At 35.9% G+C, this 25,326-nt stretch overlaps 1 protein-coding gene across 1 annotated transcript in view; it reads left to right on the forward strand.

Annotated features, from left to right (window-relative positions):
* The window catches only part of LOC136844435 (cell adhesion molecule 2-like), an 855,447-nt gene that overhangs the window by 770,183 nt on the left and 59,938 nt on the right, over positions 1–25,326 (forward strand). Inside the window, exons 11-13 of the mRNA XM_067113665.1 lie at positions 11,538–11,729; positions 12,860–12,987; positions 24,005–24,219. The gene's annotated coding sequence lies outside the window, so the exon portion shown is untranslated. The remainder of the gene's footprint in view (positions 1–11,537; positions 11,730–12,859; positions 12,988–24,004; positions 24,220–25,326) is intronic.

Here is a 25,326-nt window from a genome sequence, read left to right on the forward strand (position 1 = left end):
TTTGATTTAGGGTTAAAGTTAGCCATGATCGGGCGTCTGGCAACGCTATAAGACAGGCCACCACCGGGCCGTGCTGAAAGTTTCATGGGTAGCGGCTTAAGCATTATACGCCGTACAGAAAACTCGATTGCTCCGAAGAAACTTAGGCGCATTTTTTACTTGTTTAAATCGTGTTATCATATTTTTGTACGTCTTGTTGACTGACACAAACTTTGCAACTCAGACAATCCTCAGTTAAATTTCCATATGCCTTTTCCTACTTTTTCGGCTCCTATTATCACATTTTTTAAAATTAATTTTTCATCAACCACATTTCAGAAGATAGCATCGCATTTCGATATTCACATTTATGAATACGTATCATGTGCTGGTCTTTGGAGTCTGATACAGAACAGACGAAAAAGAACGGCAGGGTGATCCCTTTCTGGTACAGTACGTCCTGGGGAAAAAATAAATAAATAAATAAAAATTTGGATGCACATTCTCTCCTGTGTTAAAGGATGTTAAAAAAACTAGACTGATATGTCAGTTTCAATATCCGATAAGGTTGCTAACATTCACGTAATTCATTGTGGTGAAGGCGAGCACTCAAAAGGAAAATAGAGCGAGCGGTGCTTTTAAATTTACAGAGCTTTCGGTAGTGTTGATTTATAGGTCTGCACGACTAACAAAGTAGACTTTTTTTTTAAGCTTCATTAGCAGTGGACATTATCAAAAGAGAAGCTACAGAGGGCATTACCGCCTTATTTCTAAAGGTAAATTTGGACAAATATTAGCAAAGGATAATTCATTTTAAAAACGAATTTTCTTGCCCTCTGAAATCAGTAAATATGCATTTCGCACTGCAAATATTTTCACGTAATCTACTGATGTGATATTCACTGCAATATATGATTCGAAACCAATAAAATAAGTAAAAGACAAGACCCATTTACCCTGTATTTTCAGAACTATTTTTGCGCTGTATGTGCTGTCACAGAATGCAAAGTTTAATGAACCTTTAATTTTGTTGCTTTTGGTTAAAAAATAAATCTCTGAATTCTGTGCTTGTTAATCCCTTAATCCCAGCACAACCTTTTTAACACTACAAAAGTCCATATTCCAACATTCTTCTAAGTCATACAATCTAAGTCCGAAAGTGAAGCATACTACTAGGCTCAAATGTACAATCTTTCACCCGAATCTGTCTCAGTTTTCCTACTTAAGATACTGCTATCCATTCCAGGGACCGCGAGTCATCGTTTTTCTCAAATATCTTTCAAACTAGTTATTTGATCGAAATGGTACTTTGACACCTCCCGCTAATTTTTGGTAATATAGTGCATTGTCAAATGGTGTTAGTTAAGGCGTTTACTCTTGACTTTTAAAGGCAAAGTCGCATGAATCAGCAGGGCTAAACTACGCAATCGAACGTCCGCTATCCCCCATAGACAGGAAAGGGAGGGGGCGGAGATGGGGAAGGATGGGGAGGGGAAGGGAGAGGGAGAGACGTGATGGGGATACAGGACGTTCGAAAGCATAGTTTGGCGATGCTTGGCAACGCTATATAAGGCAAGAGCAAACGACTTGACTAAAACCATTTGACAATGCACTACATTCCCAAAAATTAGCGGGAGGTGTCTTGAACATTGTGGCAAAGTACCATTTCGATTAAATAATTAGTTTGACACAAAATGTCACATGGTCTCTCGGTTTTCTGATATGGCTTGCAAGGCACTCAGAAATTTTGTTTTACGTCGTAACCTACTTCAGTTCCAACATATTATAATAAGTGTCACTTGTTGTTATTTGTGTTGGAAACATTTACTGACAAATTAACGAAGATGCCGAAAAACTTTACTAAAATTATTGACACCATAAAGTATTATCCATAAATACGTAATGTTAGAAATTGTACATTTTCAATGATAATTGTCTTTGCAAACGATCTCATCTTCGAAGTGCATGCGTGCACACCCTAATACACACGTACACACACACACACACACACACACACACAAGGAAAGTGCACAAAGACAAAATCAAATGTTAATTGAAAGTTCAATATGAACTCTGTGATTACTGGTATATTTAAAAAAAATGCATGATTATAAATAATACAAGTGAAAACAAAAAAGCAAATTTAGGAAGAGGAAAAGACTACTCGACGCAGATTTAATTGGCAACTTTTCATAACAAATATAAGCGGACAGAGTCCAATATTGCTCGACATTTTCCTGTCAAGGTTGTAAATGAAATCAATAGTGCATTAGCCCAGTAGGAGGGTAGTGCCATCAGTGCACCTCATGCGGTGCACTGTAGACATTACTTGAGGTTCTTTGCAGCGTCTCTTCGGCCCCTAGTTGCAACCCCATTCATTCCTGTTACTGTACCTCCGTTCATATTCTTTCATTCATCTGACTTTCCACCCTCTCTAACACTTGTCTCACAGTGCAACTGCCTTCTTATTGTCAGTTTCTCTTTCAGGGCTGAATGACCTCGTAGATGTCCTAGCGCTTGGTCTTTGGCCTAAATTCTATATTCTATCTATCAATAGTGCATTAGCATTGAGATTCCTACTAAGGATTTCTATCTTCAAGAAATATTTTTCAAGTAACACCAGACATTATGATGACCATTGATTTTGATCCTAGAACCCGTGGAAAAGAGACAGCGAAAAGCACAGAGCTTCAGAGAGTATACTTCATTTTCCGATAGGTATCAATTTCCCTAATGACCCTCCACTCCATAATTCTGCTTCAGAACCTAATTGGGCTAATAAAATAAAATCTCACAACGTCAAGTAAAAAAACTTTAAAACTGAAAAAAGCACCTGATGATCAGATTACCAATTTGCCATTATAGATTCTGGAAACCGATATCGTGTTCTTGGATCCTTGCGCAAAGTTACGCGATTAAATCGATGGTCCTTCACTGAAGCCCTTAAACTGGATCTTCGAAAAGGTCGCCTCTTCTCCCTGCGTATAAGGCGTTGCGTCTAGGCTGTATGAAACAAGGATTGAGGATTGCATTTTCCACTTTAAAGAAAAGAACGTCTATTCAATAACACATAAATATCATTTTGGCATAATTAGAACACTTATAATTGACTGATAGGAAGGTATCTCGCTGATAGTTTATTATGGTATTAAGTGAGTAGTAATTCCTTCAAAAAAAAAAAAACACAAAAAAAAAACAAAGACAAAAACTAACCAACAGTTGCAATACCAATATAAGCATCCAGGATGAAGTTTTGAGTGTCCACCCGGAAATATCATATAAAGATTAATGCTCTACACTGATATCCGCAGTGAAGTATTGGAACAGGAAAGCATGAGTTTAAAACAGCTAAACGTTGAGGATACTTCAGAAATTGAAACCTGGTTATTGAAAAGATCATATTTTCTTTGCCTTTTTTTTTTTAGAAAATAATTGCAATTTCGTTCTGCAAATTTTCTTTGCAAAGTCAGTAGTAATCTAATCTTGAATTTCATGGATTATATTCATTCTAGAAAATCATTTTAGGGACATTTATTATTATAATTAAGTCATGAATAATTTCTTTCGCAAGCCTAATCATTGTCAAAAATACTGGCTTGATCCTTGGGTAGCAGAAAATATTGCTGAAAATTTCAACATGATTAGTCAATAAATAAGAGAAAAATCATTCTATATATAGTTATCACAATTATATTTTACTCCATTATATAGTTATCACAGTTATATTCAGCCTTATATCCTAAAAAAAGTCTTCAGAGAGAGAGAGAGAGAGAGAGAGAGAGAGAGAGAGAGAGAGACTGCTGGTGGTAGGAGCGATGCTCAGTGACGCTCAGACGGACCTGAAATGAGCTGAAGACATATAGACATAAAAACGATGAAGACTGGGACCGAGGAATCCTAAGCTGTCTCAATCTGACACCATTTTCTTTTAGGCATAAAAGGGAGACATCCGGCGAAGCTCTTGGAGGTGTTTTTGTAAAAACCCAGAAGGCGCAAGACAACGAGGATTCACAAATGGAAAAGAATACAACGGTAAAAGGACAGGGGAACTCAAAGGAGATGCTCCTAAAGAAATGGCTTCTAGGAAAAGGCGCTTTTCCAAGGTGATGCTCCTCCCATTACTCGAGCCTCACCAGCGAGGGCGAGCGATGGTGGGAAGGAAAAATGGCCCAGGGGATTCTAGGATACTATTGCTGCCGAGGGGAATCGACGATTTTGCTTAACTAGGACAGTGGGAAGGATTTGCTCCTTGCGACAACGGCGTCTCGCGTCTTTCGTATCCTGTAACGCTGGCGGTTTTCTTTTCAAATGGGTGTCCTTGGCAGGCCTTCGCTATGCTCTGCGTGGCGTCTCGTAAAGATAACTTGAATTTTTGGTTTACTGACACACTAACAGGCACAAGTTCACATTCACACACACACACACACACACACACACACACACACACACATATATATATATATATATATATATATATATATATATATATATATATATATATATATATATATATATGTGTGTGTGTGTGTGTGTGTGTCAATGTGTGTGTGTGTGTGTGTATGTATGTATACACACATTTATATATGAATATCATTTACTCTAAATCTAACAGTCTACCGTGAAGACAAAAAGGTCCATAAAACATTATTTGTTGCACCCATATTTTTTGAATCCCAAAACTTCCATATCCATGAACACTGGTGAAATGTGGACAATTGGTAAGTGACAAAAGTACCTACACATATGGCATATGCATACTTAGCAATACGACGTTGGTAGTATGTAGTTGTCACCTACAAATTGTCCACATTACAATATTGATCATAAAATAATGAAATTTTGGTATTCGAAATATGAGGTAGCAACGTGTAATAGTGTTCATATGGACCTTTGTTTTCATAGCACACAGTAAAAGACACATATATATATATATATATATATATATATATATATATATATATATATATATATATATATATATATATATGTTTGTGTGTGTTTGTATATATATACACTTATACACACACACACACACACACATACATACATACATATATATATATATATATATATATATATATATATATATATATATATATATATATATATATATATATATATATATATATATATGTATGTATATATGTGTGTGTTTCTCTCTCTGTCTGTCCGTCTGTTTGACTGCTACGGCGGCTGCGATTACATGCCACCCCAGGAACTGCCTTGACTCCGGATACCTGGACGTCCCTAGCAAGGTTTGCAGAATGTATTCTCTAGACCTTGGTCCCCAGGAGAAAATATCCCTAGTCGGGGCTTTATGAATCTCACGATAGTAGGAAAATACGCCGTAAATGAGGTATGATGCCATCCTTTTGAAATCAATATTTTAATCCAGGTGGACTACTAAAGATCATTATTATTATTAAAAATAATCGAACATCCATATGTAGCCTATCAGACTTAAATTTTCATAAGCTTGCAAGGCAAGTTTCCGCAGAAGAAAAAATCATTGAATTAAATGATAAAATTACAAAAAAAAAAAATCAATACGAGAAAAATCAGTAAATAAAAAAAAAAATATAGTTATATAGCCTAAATAACAATACAGATTAGAATACGGAGGGCTTGCCACTATCGGCATTAACTGAATTATTAGAAAGAGATCTATTGTTTAACACTAAAAGGGGAAGACTTTTGGTCCTGGATATTATAACCGAACGATACCTCAACAAAATGCTGATGTTGATTTTATGCTTATTGAACAACACACATGAGTTCTTCGAATGCTGGTACTATAGGTATTCATGGATGTTTCCCGCTGAAATAGAGCCTTTGATATAAGACACTAAGGGGAAGGTGAATATTGTCCAAAGAAGAGGATCCTGGGGGACTGAAGTCATTCTGGTAGAAGAACAGTATTCTAGCAATGATATACGAAAAGATCTGAAGTATACAGTACGAATTTTTTCCGTTATCTTTCATTGTTTTTCAGGTAACATTGATTTATGTAATAACTGGTTAGTATACATAAAATTTAGTCTTGTTTATTCTATAGCCGTGGGTAGCATTATAAACAATTCTTAACTTCCTGACAGTACTATGTATTTGATCGAGTCCTGTGAAAAAGAATGCTTCGTGTGAAAGGTAACAACGAGAATTTCCAAATACTCAATCCGATTTATCCAAAACGAATCACGATAGATGGGCACTGTGCAAGACCGGCTTATCAGTGAGGTCTCTACGGGAATCCAGCCTTATGCCCCTATGCCTACACCACTTACTGATTCTTTCCAAGTCTTATTTAACTAACGAAAGCTTTATTTTGCGTTTTAGTGGTAGCAAATAACTACAACGTAAGAAGCATTGCCTTGATACTGTAATGTCGGGTTATGTAGGCCAACACTCACGCCACAAGTACATAGTAAAAACGAAAAAGTTGCTAAGCGCTACCCAGAGAAATGCCAGATTAAATGGATCTTAGGGACTCTTACATGATAGATTTCTTTGTTCGTCGCTGCAAAAATTTGTAAGCAAAATTGTTGACAACAAAACATTACATCAAAATATTCGATAGTCTAGAATCACTCTAAGCTCAGTAAAAAAAATACCGTCATCAACAATTCTTTGTTGTTCATCAGTGAAAAAAATTATAGTGTCAAAAGCATAGCTTAAGACACCTAAGTTACAAAGTCTGAATTCAAGAGCGTATGTCTGACGAAGTGGAAGTCAGTTTTATTTTATTATGTATGGAATGAAATAAATATTATTGGTTATTTATGAATGAACATCAAGAGTACCTTACTGTTTCCTGCAGGAATTCCGGAGAGCAGAGTTTGTTCCAAAAGTACCTGTAGGGGGTAGCGCCATCAGCGTACCACATGAGGTGCACTGTATGTATTACGTAAGATTTTTTGGAGCGTTGCTGCGGCCCCTAGCTGCAACCCCTTTCATTTCGATTACTGTACATCAGTTCATATTATTTTTCTTCCATATTGCTTCATTGTGCAACTTAGAGTCATCCTCTTGTTACACTTTTAAAACCTTCTGTACTCTCAACTTCCCTTTCAGCGCTGAATGACCTCATAGGTCCTAGAGCTTGTCCTTTTGCCTAAATTTTATATTACAGTTCCAATATTCAAAAAGGATTCGTTACTTTTAGAAGTTTTTCCCCTACGAGGACTTAATCCATATCAATACTACTGACCAAGTTAATAAAACCAGTGACTGTTGATGAAGGGGAAATTGCAAAACACAGCAGTTGAACTTAGTCTCTATCATTTGCTTACATTCGTTCAGAAAGCAAACTCTTTCCTTCTTGCGGTTAGGCCAATTGGGTCCCGGAGTAAGTCGCAAGGTTCCACTACATTCCTGAAGTTCCGTCTCCCCATTTACGTTGGTACTCAAGCTGGAGGAAATTCATCTCCATACTGCTCTGGAAGATGACGTCACGATGAACTGATTTGGTAAACATTATAACTACAACGGACTTTCTTACTCCTTGACTCGAAGTTCACGATGTGTTATTTTTAAGAGAAAGGAGATGAGGCCATGGCGGTTTATTTTTCTTTTTTCTTTTCATAAAAATTCTTGAAATGTGTTCCTAGATGTAATAAGAAGTATGAGACTTTCCCGCTTCCCATAGATGATGTTACAGTTTCAAACCTTTTGTCTTTTATGACAAACGGAGAATCAATAACAACATTTCTTGGTGATGTGAATATGATCATGAAAAAATCTTCAATAAGAATGCACAAATTATTCATTTCCACGTTCAGTAACTCTCCTGCTTAGGACGTCTCAGGTTTATCATAAAGTCATGCTATGTTTCATTTGAATGTAGTCACTGTAGGGCCATTTTACACCTAAACAAGTTTCCATCTATTTGCTGAGCGATTCCTCGAGATGGTAAGTTGATAATCTAGGTAGAAGATCATATCAGTTTTTACAATGTTGACAAAGTCTAGGGTGCTGTAAACGCCCGGCATATTAGAGCAAACCACGCTCTACTTTTATACATACATAGACATATGACATATGGTTACAGGGGCCCTGCTCTTCAGAAGGAAGAACATTAACATATATTGTACACCAGTTTTTATCATCATGTACTGCTTATCTATAAAATTTACTTAATTGAGTTTAATTATTCATATTCCCCAAAATTAACCAATTATAAGTCATCTGTCAAAGGAAGACTTATATATTCGACATTCTAGGGAAAATGTTCGATTAAGTTACCGTACAGTATTTTTCATTTTCTTGTGAGGGTAATTTAACCCCGTAATTAATATTCTGAAATATTTCGCTTAGAGGTCTAGAACGCTGGTAACTTTTTTCCACTGTTTCCAAAGAAACATTGTAAATAACTATCTCTAAAACGGCACAGTAAATTACTGTGTATGAAGGATCGCAGTCATATAAACTCAAACATTAATAAGATTGTCTTACTACAATAGAGCACTCTCCTAAGTTCCATTAGTAAATTTTGGTTCATCACCTGCTTATATTAAGACGTATTACTTTCATATCCCAATTTTATTACTTCTGGTCAATCGCCATAGTCACTGATGTCTTCCAGTACCGCAGAAAACATTGTAAACTTTTGATATTTTCTAAGAAACTAAAACTAGCAAAATTGTCATATTAGTTAATGACGCCTTCTTGTGTGTGTGTGTTTTTTTTTTTTTTTTTTTTGTAGTGTAACTCGTAACTTTCGCGACGCTCATATTTAATTACATTTTTGATAACGACGTGGAGGTGATCAAAAGTTTGACTAATTAATGTCTTTCACAGCTTACAAACAAATGAACGATAAGACTCAGCTCAAACAACAAACGGAAAGATGAAACGATGACATTATCATCTCTGAATCAAAAGCGAGCCATTTCCTATTAAAATCTATTGTCAGAGTGTATTTTGAAAACTACCAAAGAAAAGGACACGATCCGAAACCCCTCTGAAACGTGTGTTACCTGGAATAGTATTTGCAAGAATAAAGAGCAAACTATCCATGTGAAGTGTAAATGGTTTTCCTTTGCTTTGGTTTCACGTGGGAAGCAGAACAGGCTTGTCGTTCATAGAAGTCTTTACAAAGGAAGAGTTCTGATATTTATTTTGTATATACTTTTTTTTTGGAAAATAGGTAAAATATGAAAAATATACAATTTTAACTTTATCCAATTTTTTTTTTTATTTACGTAATAAATTAGCAAAAGGGAGCTTAAAGATCACACTCCTTTTGATATATATATATATATACAGTATATATATATATATATACAGTATATATATATATATATATATGTGTGTATGTGTGTGTGTGTGTGTGTGTGTGTGTGTGCATATGCGTATAATATATATATATATATATATATATATATATATATATATATATATATATATATATATATATATGAGCATATGTATTCATATAGGTATAAATAGCACAGGCTGCTGCCTCGATAATCAATTTAATATTCCAATCAAACTAAGAACCATTGGTTCAGTCAGCATCCAGACATTTTGACTTGCGTACGTGGGTCTGGAAAGTTGCCAGCTGGCCATATCTGACCCACCCACACACACACACACACACACACACACACACACACACATACACACACTCCATTCGCCTGTCGTTTTGCTTTGCACTTCCGAGGTCCTGGAATTTTTGACAGGCTCTGTCTGGCAGCTCAACGCCCCGCCGAAATTGGGGAGGTCATCTGACCCAGAGTGACCTGGGGTCGTTTTACTCTGCCAGACTGTCCTCCGTGTGCCCTCATCTCAGCCATACTGAGACAAAGAAGATGCAGCAAGTCTAGACTATAAACCACAAAGTGCAGAGGAAACTGAGAGAGAACGGCAAATCTCCCTAGAACCTGTAGCTGGGAGTCGGCATCTTCGCTTTTCGTGCAAGGCACCGTCGGCCTCCATCCCTCAGGCTTTGTTCCCTTCTTGAATGCCTTATAACTATCACCCTCCAACACTCCCTTGGGCTCGTAATTTCCTTTCAACATCCCCCCTCGTCACTGGATAATGTCTAGAGTAACATAAGTAATGCTTTGAGAGAAATTTTGTGATTCATTAACGTGTCACAACCCAGCAGCAATCTTGAAGGGTGTTGGGCCTATCTAACTTTATCCAAGAATATCCCTCTCATCCCTAGTCTATCAGTCGCTTAGGGCCGCCTAAAGCCTTTATCATTCTGTGCATGACCCTATCGCGCCTAATTCCTACAATTCTCCATTTGTAGGAGTGAGTTTTTGGTAATTGTTCTCCGTAACGCTGTTCCAACGTTGTGCAAGGGCCTTCGAACCATTCCTCAACCTGTATAGCTGTAAATTTTGCCCCCTTGATTATTTTGACTGGTGTTAGTATAAATAAATTAGGTTGATTGTTCCCTGATTCTATTTTAAGCCTCAGTAGAGCAGCTTGGATTAACCCTCTGCCTTCGATTTTCTTTATGAGCATTAACTAGGCGCCACGAGGTCCCTTATTACTTAATTTCAGATAAAGTAAAACCATCATAGCCGTCAGTACTCATAACAATATTAGAGTATTAGTGATCACCATACCAAGTTTGCTGAAAACTTGGTAATGATAATAAAAAAAATATTCAACGTTGAAGATTGAATGATATAATTCCAGGAGTGGTAATATTTACATAATATCCAAAACTGAAACTTCATGACATTCACTCTGACACGATGGAAAAATGGAAGGACAAGGCTAATGGATGGCGTCGATAACTGACTGCAACGCCACATGATATTGCAGATTATAGCCCACTTCATCATGCATGGCTCTACCTCAGCTAATAGTGGGACTAAGTGTTTCTGATTTGCATTGCATTTTGATGAGCAAACATGACCCGTTTCATATAATTAACCTGTCCCTAAATGTAACAGAAAGCTAATTGACATTCACACATATTAGAGTAGATTTACATCCCTTCGAATTCGTTTTAGCATTTAGATACATTGCATCGCTCAACAGTAGTTTTGATAACTACATTTATGAGTTCTTGTTATACTTTTTACGCATGAGTTACTAAAAGTACATTGATCAGATGTAATTCACAACATTTAACGAAAAACCTAAAAATTTTCTCCTAGCAATATTTTACGTCATTCGCGTTTTATTTTTCCATAGACTTGTTTGTCTATCAGTAGAGTAAAGGGTCCACAATAATCTGTAAAATAAATAGTGTAATCAATACACCTCTGAATGAGAACTGGATGTTATTCCTTAACTTCAATTGACAAAGAAGTAAATCCTTTTGGAAAATTTTTGAATACAGTAGTCCCGTTGCTATAAATAATACCAGTGAATTGAAATAAGGGTCCTTCTTCTAATGCACCCCCAGAACAGAAGATGTTATTCCGTTACTTACATGTCCCCGATTATGTACTTTTCAGAGATTCCTGGATTAAAAAAAAATATGAGGGCGATTTTTCATTATGATAATGTCTTTAGAGATTATTTACACAAACATTATTTAAGAGAAAAAACTGCATAATCATATTTTATTTAAATTCATTCCTTTCTATTCTGTACAGGCCTTATCCGAGAGTGCCACTTAAAGCCTGAAGAGGGACACAAGATGCCACTAAATTCCTCAAGTTCTGTCTCACCACTTCAGCTGCTTTCTAAGACTTGTGTAGTGGGAGGCTGTCCTTGAAGACTTCCAACAAGTTACGGCGGAAAAGGTCGAAAAGAGATGGAGCGGTAAACAGATAGAACGGAAAGAGGTAAAGGAGAGAGAATGAACAACTGAGGTTAGAAAGGAGGAAAGGAAGTGGGTTGTCCTGGAAGGATTGAAAGCACGGATGGGTGGAAGAGTGTACGGATGGAATGTATTATCCACTTATGCGAAAGGGTTAACTTGTGAGGTCCTCAGGAGTCCTTCAACTAAGTGACCCGAGGTCCTCGCCAAAAATGGGAGAAGGGGGGTACAATTAAAATTGGTGAATAGATCACAATAGACGCGACTAAAAGCTGGTCGTTTTTCCCCTTGTGTTCTTGTCAAGGAGGTTAGAATAGCTGCTTCTGCATTTATTGTGATAGGAGAACAGCTCAACAGTTTTTTTTTCAATAGTCGAAATGACAAGAGAGAGAGAGAGATTTCCTTTTTATTCCACTTATTTAAAAAACAACACTTTACATTATGACGGACGTGTTTCTTTGGAAAACCATATTATAGTTTGAGTAAACCAGCCACTCCAGAGCCCTGTGAAATTACCGTAATTATACTAGACATAATGCAAATTTGTGGAAATTCTGTTTCCTTTTCTTAGAAAATCTTTTAAAGTCAAATAATAAGGTTCTCTAGAATGCTAGTGTAATATTCATAATATAATGAAAACCTTATAACGAAGTTACCTGCAACAATTAGACCCCTTAAATAATGGCATTTTTGTATTGTAGCTAAATAAATTCCATGTTTAGAATTTGGTTTACATGATAAGCATCTAAAAAATATTTATAACATCCAGAAGAAAAAGAGAATCAACGCAGAGTTGAGAACGGCTACCGGTGGGCAAACGCACTAACATATGCACAGAAGAGAGCAAACACGTGAACTAGGAATATAATTTACATCCTTAAGAACGGGTTTTAAATCAAACACGGCAACATTCCTTATAACACCTCACGAGTGGAGTAAGCGTTCTCTGGTATATGAAGACTGTATTTAACCCGCCAACTGAAGTGAGTTTACATAGTTCGATTGTGGTGATTTTGAGTAAGATTTGTTTTCTTTATCTTATGTAAGGTTAGGATAGTTTGGTAGAACTATTTTATACATGTATTTGGTTGTCTAAGATAAGGTAACCGATGATGGAACGAAGTCTAACAGAAATTTCATCATTCATGCTTGCAGGGACCAGGTGTTTCCGTGAGAGCAGAACACTGATGGTGATGCTGACGCTGATGATGATAATTATGATGAACTGGCGAAATATCATTAATTGGAAAGGTAGCAGCATATAATCTGATGATGCTAGAACTGTAAGTTCATCTATGCCGGCTGATTTTAACATTATGTTCTTTTTAATTGTCCCCTCATTGCATTTGTGTGTTGTGTGTGTTTGCATCTGTGTAGGCTAATTTTCATATTAACAGAAAGCAGAGGTCCCGTCACTTTTCTTCGCTTTGTCTTCTTCAAATTCGTTGTTTAGTCTGTTGTCCCTAATTAGTATTAGGCACTGATCAACTTTACATACTATTTTTATTCAGTGCCTCTCATCTAACTGGGAATCCTTCGACCATTTCGCATACTAGTTATCCTGTTTCATTGTTCAGAGGTCTGAATGTCTTTTTTATTAGTCCTTTCTGCTACCCTTTCATTGCGTAACAAAACTGCGCGAAAGCCTTTTGCACGATACACTTAACAGCGGTAAAAGCGATTCACCAAACGACGGTTCTTGCTCGTTGAACACGAATCAGAGCACGTCTCCCCAACCCCACTCATTTTTATTTCCCGTTTTTTATTCTCTCTTTCCAGCTGTTTCGCACCGGCTCACTTTGCCAACCAAATTATCCCGCCTATTTTCGTCGCTGTTGTACAGAGAATCAAGGCAGCTTTTCATCAACCTTTAAACGAAATCGCAGCGTCAAAAGCATAGCCTACGACACCTACATTACAACGTTTGAATGTAAGAGCCTTAGGTTGTTCAAGTGAAGTTTAATTCTGTTTTATTAAGTTTAGAACGAGACAAATGCAACTAGCTAGCCATAAATGGGACTCATAATTACCTAGTGTTTCATGTTGTCATTCTGGCGAGCAGAATCTATTCCGTAAGTATTTCTACCTTCTGGATTTTTGGCTTTGGTTAGGCTTAGTCCAAATCGATACCACCGACGAAGTCAGTAAAAACAATAACTGTTGACAGACGGGGAAACTATAAAACGTCGCAGTTAACCCCAGCCTCTGTCATTTACCCACATTCGTTTAGAGAGCAAACCATTCCTTTTTGCTGTAAAGCCACTTGGGTCCCGGAGTGGGTCTTAGACTCCACTACATTTTTGAAGTTCCGTCTCCCCATTTAGGTTGGCACTCCAGCTGGAAGAAGTTCCTCTCCGGAGCGTGTTGGAAAATGACGTCAAGATGAACTAGTTTGGTAAATATTATAACTGCGATCATTTTCTTACCCCTCGACTCGAAGTTCATGGTGTGTTATTTTTGAAAGAAAAGAGACGAGGCCATTGAAGTCTATATTTCTTTTTTACTTCTTATTGGGTTCATACATTTTTTTTTCTCATCAAAACTCTTTAAATGTGTTCTTAGATGTATTAAGAAGTAAGAGACTTTCTTTCTCCCCATTGATGATGTTGCGTTTTAAACATTTGCTCTCTCATGACTTACCAACGGTAAATCGTTCAGAACATTTCTTGATGATATGACTCTGATTATGCTAGAGCCATAAATAAAACAATGCCGATTATTCAGTAGTGTAATCAGACATCCCCTGCGTAGAACATTTCACTTTTATAAGAAATTCGAGTCATATTTCATCTGAATATAGGGCAATTTCACATCTAGATAAGTTTTCATCTTGTTAAATGATTCCCTCAGGTGATACGTTGATTTTCTTGGTGAAAGATCATATAGATTGCAAAATGATGTCAGACTTTCAGGTGCTGTTAACGCTCAACATATTATAGCAAACCGTGCTCTACTTTTATATGTACATATGTTAAAAGATGAACATTGGAACTTGAACTCATGGTCAAGATAAGACATTGGTTACGCTGTTCCTGTTCTTTAGAAAGAAAAGCTTTACTTAATAGTCTTTAACTTTCAGAACCACTTAAGTAAGCTTAAGGAATTATATTCCTCAGCATTAGCTAATCATAAGTCATCTGTCAAAGGACGATGAAATATTACTATAGGCAGAGTCATATAGTCCACATTACAAAGAAAGTGTATTCTGTCCCTTGTAATATTCTGAGGTGTTTCTCATACGGAACTAGAATCCCTATAAACTGATAACTTTTTCGCTGTTACCGGGGAAACATTGTAAATAGTTATATATAAAACGCCTGAGTAAATTACTCTATATGAAAGATTGCTCTAATAAAATTGTCTTTATATGAAAAGATTGCTCTAATAAAATTGTCTTACAATGAAGTCTTCTAGTACCGCAGAAAACATTATGGACTTCATCACAGTATCTGGGAAACTAAAACCAGCAAAATTATCATATTAGTTTTAGATTCCTTCTTATAGTTTTTTTTTTTTTGAGTGTAGTACATAATACTTCGTTATGCTCACATCTACAATAACTTTTTGATAACGAAGTCTTTATCAAAAAATGTATGTCATAGGCCATCAATAAATAAACGATGAGACATCATCTCAAACAACAAACAGAAAGATGAGACGATGACATTATCATCTTTGACGCAAAGATGAACCATTCCTATTGAAACCTATTGCCAGGGCCTGGTTTGAAAACGACAACAGAAAAGGACTCTATCTGAGCCCCTCCGGAAACGTGTGTTCCTTGAATGGTATTTGCAAGGATAAAGAGCGACTTGTCCTTGTGAGGGGTAAACGGTTTTCCTTTGCTTTGGTTTTACGTGGGAAATAGAATCCCGTCATCTTTTTTTTTTTAATTCTTTCTTGCAAATTCTATAAAAGGTGAAAAGTATACACACGTTCAGCCTTCTCTTATCAACTCATTTATGTAGCAGATTAGCAAATCGATACTTGAGACAACACACACTGATATATAATCATTGGTATATGTATATGTATATATATATATATATATATATATATGTATAATATGTACATACATATATATGTATACATACATACACACACACACACACACACACACACACACATATATATATATATATATATATATATATATATATATATATATATATATATATATATATTTATATATATATATATATATTTATATATATATATATATATATATATATATATATATATATATATATATATATATATATATATATATATATATATATGACTGTGATCTTCTAATGGAGATGAAAAATATTTAATGTTGAATGGTGTAAGAAAATAAACAAGAGCTGAACTATATAATTTGAGGGATTAGAGATCTTTACACACAAAAAAATTTAACTGGGTGAATTTCTCTTTTACCCACTGGAAAAATGGCAAGAACAAATTTAATGGACGGTGTCGATAACTGATTGCAGCACCAAATGATATTGCATGAAATTATAGCCCACTTCATCATGCATGGCTCTACTTCAGCTAATTGTGGGACTAAGTGTTTCAGATCTGCATTGCATTTTGATGAGCAAGCGTGACCCGATTCATATGATTAACCTGTCCATAAATGTAACAGAACCTAATTGACGTACACACATAATAGAGTACACTTATATCCTTTTAAAATTAGTTTTAACTTTTAAAACAATTGCAGTGTTCAACACCTATTTTGACAAATTCATTTATGAATCCTTGTTAACCTTTGACGCGTATCTTATTAAAGGCATACTGATTACAGGTAATTCTCAATATTAAAAAAAAGAGTATGAATACTCTTCCTTAGTTTTTCCTGTCTGTCAACTGAGTAAAAAATTCACAGCTATTTGTAGAATAGAATAATGATCACACTTCTGAATGAGAACTGAATTTTATGCGTAAACGGAAGCTGATAAAACAATAAATCCTTTTATTTAGCCTAAATAAATCCTTTCCCCAATAATAAGATTCTCAGCAACATGGTTGTCTATTATTTTGTGATGCATTAGTCTCGTCACTATAAATAGTGCCAATGAATTACAATTAGGGTCCTTCCAGTGCAAAGCTAGGACAGATGAATATACTTCGTTAGCTCATGCCTCATTTAAGGAATTCCTGGATTTAAAAAGCAAGAGGTTATGAGGGCGAGTATACATTATGATAATGTCCTTAGAGAATATATAAGCAAGTATAATTTAGAAGAAAAAACTACACATGTTTTAGTTACAGCAAATTCTTTCCTTTCCTCCTTATCCAAGAGTGCCACTTAAACCTTGAAGAGGGAGGCGCAAGATGCCGCTAAATTCCTCACCGCTTCAGCTGCTTTCTAAGACTTGTGTCGTGGGAGGCTTTCCTTGAAGCCCTCCGACGAGTAATGGTGGAAAAGGTCGAAAAGAGACGGAGCAGTAAAAGAGAGAAAACGGAAAAGGGTAAATGAGAGACAGTGAAAAACTTAGGCTAGAAAGAAGGACAGGAAGTGGGTAGCCGTGGAAGGGTTGAATTGCTGATGGAATAGAATGCATTATCCACTTATGCGAAAGGGTTAACTTGTGAGTTCCACAGGAGTTCTTGAGCTAAGGTACCCGAGGCCCCCGCCAAAAATTTGAGAAGAGGGATGAAATTAAAATTGGTGAATAGGTCACAATAGATGCAACTAAAAGGTTTTTTTTTTTCTCCTTGTTTCCCTGTCAAGGAGGTTTGAGTGGATGCCTCTGCCTTTCTTGTGTTGCGAAAATAATTCTACATTTTTTTTCTTTCAATAACCGAATGACGAGGTAGGCCTCCTTCTTATTTAATTAATTTAAAAAAACAACACTTTCCATTATAACTGAAGTGTTTCTTTGGAGAATTAGGTTACAGTTTAAGCAAACTAACCACTCCAGAAGACTGTGCAGTTGCCCAGATATTATTAGACATAATGAGATTTTCTTAGGAAATCTTTTAAAGTACATTTTTAAAATGAAATCAGATACTTGTGCAAAATTTATATCATGATGAAAATCTTATAAAGAATTTATCTCCGAAATTAGAATTCTTCTATAATATTCTCTAAGTTTTTAAAGCAATTTCATATCTACAATTCGCTTTGCATGAAAAGCATTTTTAAAATCGTATGACATTCGGAAGACAAAGAGAATGAACGCAGAGATGAAAAAGGCTACAGCTGAAGAAACTCACGGATGCACAGAAGAGAGGGAAGCATATGAACTAGAAAAGTAATATACATCCTTTAAGTCTGGTTTTAAATTTTGCTGGCCTTATGCCAGCAAAGCCTCTTTCCTTGGGGAACCTCGCAAGCGTTATAGTAGTTTAATGGTAAAGGAAGACTAAGATTTGCTCACGTGGTCAGATTTAGTCGATTTTGAGCAAGAATTTTCCCATTTTATTTTATGTAAGGTTGGGATAGTTGGTTATATTAGTTAGGTAATGTGGTCGTGGCTGAGGGATGTTAGTTTAGGTTTTAAGTATAATTGAATTTTCTTAGATCTGCTAGGAAAGGGACTTGGATGAGGGAACGAAATTTGACCAAAATTTCATCACTCATCATTGCAGCGATGACGACCGAGTGTTTGTAAGAGTAAAGCACCGATGGTGAGGGTGGTACTGATGCTGATGATGATATTTATGATGAATTGGTGAAATATCATTCGCCGAAGAGGAAGCGGCAAAAAACATGTTGATGATGTAACTGCAAGTTCATGCTCCCAACGTAAAATTAATACCCTTCATCTATGCTTGCTGGTTTGTATATTGTTTTCTATTTACTTATTCGATCATTGCATTTGTGTATGTGTGTTTTTTTTTACTGTTAGGTTGCTGCTATTTATAATTGCTTCATCTTCAATAAATTTTTTGTTTTGTCTTTCGTTTCGAAAATGTATTGTTTGTACTCACGCAGGCAGTGATCAGCTTTACTTACCGTTATCATTCAAGCACCTCATATTCGACTGGGAATCTTTCGACCATTTCGCATACTAGTACCTAGTTTCAGTGCCCAGAGGTCTCGATGTCCGTTTTATTATACCCTGCCATTACCCTTTCATTACACAACAAAACTGCGCGAGAGCCTTTTGCACTAACATTTAACAACAGTAAAGTCGATTCAACAAACGATATATGTGTATTTCAGTTAGCTTTCTGTCTCACTGAGGGACAGGTTAATTATATGAAACGGGTCATGTTTGCTCATCAAAATGCAATACAAATCCGAAACACTTAGTCCCACAATTAGCTGAGGTAGATCCATGCATGATGAAGTGGACTATAATTTCCTGTAATATCATTTGGCGCTGCAATCAGCTTAAAACACCATCCTTTATTAATTTTGTTCCTTCCATTTTTCCGACAGGTAAGAGCGAATATCATGAGGCTTTAATTTTGGATAATATGTAAAGCTTTTAGATGAATTACAACGTTCAACACCTGTTTTGGTCAATTCATTTTTTAATCCTTTTTATTCCTTTTACTCGTGTCTTATTAAAAGTACAGATTGTTCGCAGCATTTAAAGAAAAAATATAAACATTTTGCAATAGCAGTATTTTACACTCTACATTTTATTTTTTTCTTAGATTTGCTTAGAATTGGGTTCTGTTACGAAACTGCAACTGATAAAAAAATTAAAACCGTTTGCAAGATTATTCTAAATAAATCCTTCCCCAGAAACACGATTTTCAGCAGTGTAAATGCATATCCTTTTGGGATATGTTTGTGTTGTCGCCATAAATATTGCAGAACGAGACGAGAAGAATATGCGCCCCTAATCCATGTCCCCGACTTTGTACCTATCACCTTGATTTAAAAAAAGGAAATATGAGAGTTTCTGTACATTATAATGATGTCACTAGATGATAAATATAGAAAAGTATTATTTAAAAGAAAAACTGCATGTACATTTTATTTGATTATTTCCTTTCTTTTCTGTACAGTAATGAGTAATTTCTCTCCTTATCCGAGAGCGCCACTTAAAACCTGAAGAGGGACACAAGATGCCGCTAAATTCCTCAAGTTCTGTCTCACCACTTCAGCTGCTCTCTGAGACTTGTGTAGTGGGGCTCTCTGAAGCGCCTCAAGCCCTCCCCGCCCTCCAGAGTGATGGCATAAAAGGTCGAAAAGAGACGGAGCAGGAAAACAAAAAGAACGGAAAGAGGTAAAGGAAAGAGAGAGTGAACAACTTAGGCTGGAAAGAAGGAAAGGAAGTGGGTAGCCGTGGAAGGGTTGAAATACACGGAGGGGTGGAAGAGTGTACGGATGGAATAGAATGCATTATCCACTTATACGAAAGGGTTAACTTGGGACGTTCTCAGGCGTACTTGAACTAAATGACCCGAGGTCCTCGCCAAAAATAGGAGAAGAGGGATACAATTAAAATTGGTGAATAGGTCACAATAGATGCGAATAAAAGTTGGTCTTTTTCCCCCCCTTGTCATTGTCAAGAAGGTTTGAGTGGTTGCCTCTGCATTTGTTGTGTTAAGAGAATAGTTCACAACTTTATTATTTAAATAGTCTGAATGACCAGAGAAATCTCCTTTTTATTTCATTCATTTAAAAGCCACACTTATCATTATGACTGACGTGTTTCATTGGAAAAGAGTGTGCAATTGCGTTAATTACATTAGCTATAATGAAATTTTATGGAAGGTCTCCGAGTCCTTTTCTTGGGAAATTTTTGAATTTTTTTTTAAGATTATCCAAAATACCTGTGTAGTACTCTTAATATAATAAAAATCTTATCAAGAATTTACCTCCACATTTATATTTCATAAACAATAGTTTTTTTTACGTTTTAGCTAGGTAAATTTCATGTTTAGAATTCCCCTTGCATGATAAGCATCTACAAATGCGTATGATATCTACAAGAAAAAGAGGACTGTAGCCGTTCCCAAAAGAGAACGGCTACTGCTGAACAAATGCACTTACAGATGCACAGAAGAGAGCCAAGTGTGTGAACTAGGAATATAATATCCGCCCTTAACGCCTGGTTTAAAATCTAGCTAGCACGGGCTCTGTCCTCAGGACACCCTTCAAGTGAGGTATGGGTTTAAAGGTATAAGAATTCTGGTGTGGCTCTCTGGGCTTAGCCTATCAACTGAGATGCGCTTACATGGTTAGACAAGTTGATTTTGAGTACAATATTTTTTTCCTGTTTATTTCACGTAAGGTTAGGATAGTTTAGTTACTACTGATAGGTCTGGTAGTCATGGCTAAGGTATATTAGATTAGTTTTCAAGTGTAAGTTACGTTCCGTGGATGGGATAGGACGTGGTAATGGAACGAAGTCTAAACGAAATTTCTCTACTCATCATTGCAGCGATGACGACCAAGTGTCTACGTGAGAGCAGAGCACTGACGGTGATGCTGATGATGATGTCTGATCAAACATCAGTGACTGCAGATGAGGCAGCGGAAGAGAGTTATGATGATGTTAACTGTAGAGTAAGTTCGTGTTCTTAAAGTGAAATAGATGCCCTTTATCTAAGCCGGCAGCGTTTTACATTATATTCTTTATAATAATAGATGCTTCATTGCTGCTGCGTGTTTTTTTTTTTTTACTGCTGTTTTGCTTTTTTCTGTTATCAGAATGCTAAGATCCTATAATTTTTCATAACTTTGACTTCCATGGATTAGTTTTTATTGGGGAGGTGGGGGGGAGCGGGTTTGCGTTGCAAGCTGAATATGTTTTATAATACTGACGTAGCCACTTGTCAACTTTACCTACCGTTATTATTCAAGTGTCTCTTACTGGACTAGGAATCCTTCGACCATTTCACATACTAGTTAGTCCTACTTTGTTTCATTGTTCAGAGGTCTCAGTGTCTTTCTTTTTTATTATTCGTCCTTTCTCTTACACTTTCATTGCATAACAAAACTGCGCGGAAGCCTTTTGAACGATACATTTAACAGCGGTAAAAGAGATTTACTAAACAACGATTCTCGCTCTTTGAAAACGAATCAGAGTACAACCTCTCAACCCCACTCATTCTTTCTTTTTTTTTGCCATTTCGCACCGGGACATTTTGCCAGTAATTAGCAAAGCATTTTGCCTATTTTCACCGCTGTTGTACGGCGAATCAACACAGCTTTTCAGATTTTCATTGCCTTTAAAAAAGAATGGCAGTTGACAGTTGCTAACACCTGAAATCTGTTTGTTTCGTTTTCTATGCGAATGTGTTGCTTCGTTTTCTATATAAATGTATTGTGGCTTTGGTTTGTTCCGGTCGTTTTGCTCAAGAGTCTACAAAAATGCCGCCGGAACTCTGATTCACTGCTTAGTATGGGATGGCAATCTAATTCTCTTTCTCTTTTATTACTCGTTATTCTCATTCTACTTCGTTCGATCTCCTCCAGACCAGAACTGGGTATTACAGATAATAAAATTAATCGTATTTCCTTTATATATGTTTTGTATAAGAAATAAAAAATGTACTTATGAAAATATAAATTTTCTATTTACATTTACTAACATCTCAAGCGCATAAAACTAAGCTTTTAAATCGCTGTCTTTCTTGGTCAATAATTTCCTTTTCCTACAGCAGTTACGGTCAGTAGAAATATCTTACACGCCAAACAGGCATGCAAGTCTATTTAATTATATATTAAATCAGGCTGTTCTAATAGCTAATCCCAGCCTCGTCAGTGCTTTCTTTCCTTTATTACCTTTATTGTTATCGATTGAAGCGTAACTCACATAATTTAGATCTACGTACAGTAAACAATATGAAATTTTCCTTAGAGGTGGAATGGCTCCAGGTGTTGAGCAACAGGTTCTCAGTATATGTTTCGGGATAAGGGTCCTTGCACTAGGTCTGCCTTCAGGAGGGAAACAATTCATCCCGCTCAGTTAACTAGCGGATAAAATGCTCAGGCATATATTTTAATAGGGCATCCCTAAATCATTCTGCTTCACTCTGAAATTACAACTCAGTTCTCATTCTAGTGAAAATAACACAGACTGCACTACGATCACAACCACACCCACACGCACAAACAGACACACAAGCACACATACACACATATACTGTATGTGTATGTATATATATATATATATATATATATATATATATATATATATATATATAGATATATATATATATACATATATATATATATATATATATATATATATATATATATATATATATATATATATATATATATATATATATATATATATATATATATATATTAGTGATCACCATCCTAATAAGTAAGCTGAGACCTTGATAATAATGATAAAACAAATTCAAAGTTGAATGGTAAAAGAGAATAAATAATCGATGAATTATATAATTCGAGGGATTTGTGATCTTTAGCTATTATCCAAAATTAAAGCTTCATGATATTCTCTCCTACCCGATGGAAAAATAGAAATAACAAAGTTAATGGATGGTGTCGATAACTGATTTTGCAGCGCCAAATGATATTACAGGAAATTATAGTCCACTTCATCACGCATGGATCTACCTCAGTTAATTGTGGGACTAAGTGTTTCGGATTTGCATTGTATTTTGATGAGAAAACATGACCTGTTTCATATAATTAACCTGTCCCTAAATGTAACAGAAAGCTAATTGACATACACACATATTATAGATTTACACCGTTTTTTTTAATTCGTTTTAGCTTTTAGATGAATTGCATCGTTCGACACCTGTTCGGATAAATTCATTTATGAATCCTTGTTACACATTTTCCGTTTCTCTCATTAAAAGTACATTGATCGCAGGTAATTCTCAACATTCAAAGCAAAATATTAAAATTTTGTCTTAGCGAAATTAACTTTCTGCATATTTTGTTCTTGGTTGGATTTGGTCGTCTGTTAACTGGGTAAAATGACTGTAAGGATACTTAAATTGAGTAGAGTAGTAAAATTTCAAGTTTGAATGAGCATTGGCATGTATTCCTATACTGCCCTGATAAAAAAAAAATCCTTACGGAAAATAATTCTAAATAAATCCTTTCCAAAGCAAAACCCTTTTCAACAACAAAAACTACATATTATTTTGAAATACATTAGTATCGTCGCTAGAAATAATACCAGTGAATTAGAATTAGACGCCTTCTTGTTCCTAGGCAAAACCTGAAGAGAAGAATATATTCTGCTAATTCATGTCCCTTACTTTGTACCTTTCAGAAATTCCTGGATAAAAAAAAGACGATATGAAGGAGACTGTACATTATAATAATTTCATTAAAAATGTAAAGAACTAGAATTATTCAAAAGGAAAAAGTGTAAATGCGTTTTATTTAAATTCTTTCCCTTCCTTTCTGTACAGGCGTAGTGAGTGATTTCTCTCCTTATCCGGGAGTGCCACTTAAAGCCTGAAGAGGGCGACACAAGATGCCGCTAAATTCCTCAAGTTCTGTCTCACCACTTCAGCCGCTTTCTAAGACTTGTGTAGCGGGAGGCTCTCCTCGAAGCCCTCCCAAGAGTGACGGCGGAAAAAGGTCGAAAAGAGACAGAGAAGTAAACCAGAAAGAAAGGAAAGAGGTAAAGGAAAGAGAGAACGAACAACTGCAGCTAGAAATAAGTGGGGAGGCATGGTGGGATGTACTCGGAGGGGTGGAATACTGTAGGGATGGAATGCATTATCCTTTTATGCGAAAGGGTTAACTTGTGACGTCCTCAGGAGTACTTGAACTAAGCGACCCGAGGTCCTGGCCAAAAATGGGAGAAGAGGGATACAATTAAAATTGGTGAATAGGTCACAATAGATGCGACTAAAACTTTGTCGTTTTTGCCCCGCCTGTTCTTGTCAAGGAGGTTTATTGTGTTTGGAGAATAGTTCAATAGTTTTTTCAATAGTCTGAATGACGAGAGGGAGGTGTCTATTTTATTTCATTCGTTTAAAAACCAACACTTTACGTTATGACTTACGTGTTTCTTTGGAAAACCATTTTATAGTTTGAGTAAACTATTCCAGAAGTCTGTGCAATTACCGTAATTATATTAGACGTAATGCAAGTTCATGGAAGCTCTCTGTTTCCTTTTCTTAGGAAATTTGATAAAGTTTATTTTTTACGATATCTTGGATACTTCTGTAATGCTCATAACAAAATAAAGATCTTATAAATAATTTCTCATCCACAATTATATTTCATAAATAAAACATTTTCTTTTAAGAATTTAGCTAAAAAGATTTGCTGTGTAGGATTCACTTTGCATGATAACCATTAAAAAAAACGCATGATATCCAGAAGAAAAAGAGAATCAACAGAGATATGAGAAAGGCTAATGTTAGACAAACCCACTAACAAATCCTCATATGAGAGCCAAGCACGTGAACTAAGAATGTACTTTACATCCTTAAGGTGGGATTTTAAATCAAGTTGGCCTTATGCAAACACCGCCTCTTCCCTTAGGGCACCCTGCAGGTTTAATGGTGTAAGACGACTAGTATGGCTTTCTGGACTTAACCAACCAACTGAGATGTATTTGCGTGGTTAGACATTTGATTTTGAATAAGATTTCTGTTTATTTCATGCAAGGTTAAATAGATCGGTTATAATATGTAGGTCTGGCAGTCATGGCTAAGGGATGTGATTTTAAGTATAGGTTACATTTCGTGTAGATTATTTAGGAAAGGGACTTGAAGGT

The sequence above is a fragment of the Macrobrachium rosenbergii genome, chromosome 12 (assembly GCF_040412425.1).
Source record: "Macrobrachium rosenbergii isolate ZJJX-2024 chromosome 12, ASM4041242v1, whole genome shotgun sequence".
Taxonomy (NCBI): domain Eukaryota; kingdom Metazoa; phylum Arthropoda; class Malacostraca; order Decapoda; family Palaemonidae; genus Macrobrachium; species Macrobrachium rosenbergii.